At 47.1% G+C, this 2,733-nt stretch overlaps 1 pseudogene; it reads right to left on the reverse strand.

The window, feature by feature from the left end:
* Positions 1-262: 262 nt before the first annotated feature.
* Positions 263-583, reverse strand: LOC145340312 (large ribosomal subunit protein eL42-like; annotated as a pseudogene).
* Between the last annotated feature and the right edge of the window lie 2,150 nt (positions 584-2,733).

Here is a 2,733-nt window from a genome sequence, read left to right on the forward strand (position 1 = left end):
CGGAGGGGATGTCAGAAGCAAATACAATAGCAATGTTTACAAAAAAACATCTTGACAGATAGATACATGAATAAACAGGGAATAGGGGGATACAGGCTGCGTAGATGCAAAACAAAATCATTAGTTTAGAAAAGTATCATTTGTCGGCACAGGCTTGACCAAACAAACAACATTTTCTTTCCGGGCCTCTCCCTGTGTGTTTTTTTTTAACTTTGGAGACGTTTTATTGTGAATTGGTTCTCCAACAAACAAAGAATGCAGCTTAGAACTGGATGACTTGGCCCTTCCTCTGCTTATCTCCTCCCAGCTCAAAGTGCTTGCATCTCTTCATGGCCAGCATTCTCTCTGACCTAAGTTGGGCTCCACACACTCCAATCTCAGCACAATCTTCTTTGTGGTCTGAGCCTTTTCCCCAAATTTAGGTTTTGTCAGTCCACCATAACCTCTCTGCTTTCTGTCATAACATCTCTTACCCTGTGTGTATTAGGAATCCTTTCCCTTCTTGTACTGGGTAACCTTGTGGGGCTGGTGCCTCCGATTTTTTTTTGCAATATGTCCTCCGGGTCTTTGGTACGTTGACCATTTTCCCAAACCGGGCGGTGAGCGGAAAAAAAGCTCGGGCCTTTCCCTGTTCCTCTTCAATTTCAAAACAATAGAGAGTCTTCAATCACACCCAGGATAGGATTATTTGCAGACATCCACCGAACTCCAGCCAACACAACCCTCCTCCCCTTCCTTCCCATGAACATGCAGGACATAGAACACGTGTCCTTTTAACTAAGGTTATGAGGTCATCGGGCCCAGAAACAAGGGACCATTTGGCCTGGGTATCATGTCTCACGGTGAAATAACACTGTTGCTGAGGTGACAGAGAGGGCCGTGTGGTGGTACAGTTAATAGCACAGCAGTCTCCCCGCGTGAGGACCTGGATTTAGTTGCTGTCGTGGGTGACTGTGTAGAGCTTGACATTCTCTCCGTGTTTGCATGTTTTTCCTCTGGGTGCTTAGAACAAAAACAAAACAAAGAACAAAGAACAACCCAACACGGAAAACAGGCCCTCCGGCCCAACGAGCCCTCGCCGCCATCGTAACAAAGCATTTTCCTACACCTACCTTGACCCGTGTGTAGGCGTATGGTACCCCTATTGTAACCAGATTCAGGGGAGAATAGTTTAGGGACAATTTGTTACACCAATCAGCCTAACAGCACATCTTTGGGGTGTGGGAGGAAACCGGAGCACCCGGAGGAAACCCACGCAACCACAGGGAGAATGTGCAAACTCCCACAGACACAGGCTCAAATCCATGTATCTGCACAGCTAGCAGTGATAGTCACTGAGCTGTTGTGGTGCCCATCTGCTGGTCCAGTTTTAAGCACACACAACGACGTGAAGTACTAGGCCACTCTCGAAACATCCAAGAGCAGCCCACGCACGACCCACCGTGTGCATGTCCCTCGTTAGACAACAGGGTGGACCGACACACCTGCGGATTAAAAGAGACAAAACATTAACATGCAGCATTAGATTTCCAGTATCGTCCTGAGGCTCTGACCCTTTTTAAAACCGTCTCCTATAACCCTCCATCTCTGTTTCACTCATGTGCCTATCTAAGTAAACCTTAAACAAGTCCAGCGTGCCTGCCTCCACCACCTTACTTGGTAGTGCATTCCATACCCCCACGACCCTCTGTGTGAAAAACCTCCCTCTAGTATCCAAATTATACCTCTCCCCCCTCACCCTTAGCTCGTGACCCCTCGTGATATTTGTCTCCAATCTTGGAAAAAGCCTGCCACTGTTGACTCTATCGATACCCTTCATTATTTTATACACCTCTATCAGATCACCCCTTAATCTCCGTCTTTCTAAGGAGAAGAGCCCCAGTTTATCCAATCTTTCCTCATAACCCAGTCCTTCCATACCAGGCAGCATCCTGGTAAACCTCCTCTGCACTCTCTCCAGAGTCTCCACGTCCTTCCGGTAGTAAGGTGACCAGAACTGGATGCAGTACTCCAAATGCGGTTTAACCAACATTCTGTACAACTGAAGCATTAGACGCCAGCTCTTATACTCTATACCCTTTCCTATGAAGGCTAGTATTCCGTAAGCTTTCTTCCCAACCTTCTCCACCTGGGTTGCCACCTTTAGAGACTTGTGCACTTGCACTCCCAGGTCCCTTCGCATTTCTATACTCTTAATTGGTCTACCTTTTATGTAACTCCTCCCTGCATTATTCCTTCCAAAATGCATCACCTCACAGTTGTCAGGATTAAATCCCGTCTGCCATCTATCTGCTCAATATACCAGCCTATCTATATCCTGCTGTGTCACCTGACAATCCTCCTCGCTATCCGCCAATCCTGCCATTTTGGTGTCATCTGCAAACTTGCTGATCACACCATGTATGCCCTCTTCCAAGTCATTTATATATATTACGAAGAGAGGAGATCCCAGTACTGAGCCCTGCGGCACACCACTGGTCACAGACCTCCAGCTAGAAAAGGACCCTTCCACTACTACCCTCTGTCTCCTGTTGCGTAGCCAGTTTTCAATCCATCTAGATACCTGTCCCTGTATCCCATGTGCCTTAACCTTTTCTACCAGCCTACCGTGAGGGACTTTGTCAAATGTCTTACTGAAATCCATATAGATGACACCAATGGCTCGTCCATCGTCAACCGTTTTTGTCACCTCCTCAAAAAATTCTACCAGCTTCGTAAGGTGAGACCTCCCCT

Source organism: Carcharhinus amblyrhynchos, unplaced genomic scaffold, assembly GCF_965287045.1.
Source record: "Carcharhinus amblyrhynchos unplaced genomic scaffold, sCarAmb.v2.hapA scaffold_918, whole genome shotgun sequence".
In the NCBI taxonomy this organism is placed as follows: domain Eukaryota; kingdom Metazoa; phylum Chordata; class Chondrichthyes; order Carcharhiniformes; family Carcharhinidae; genus Carcharhinus; species Carcharhinus amblyrhynchos.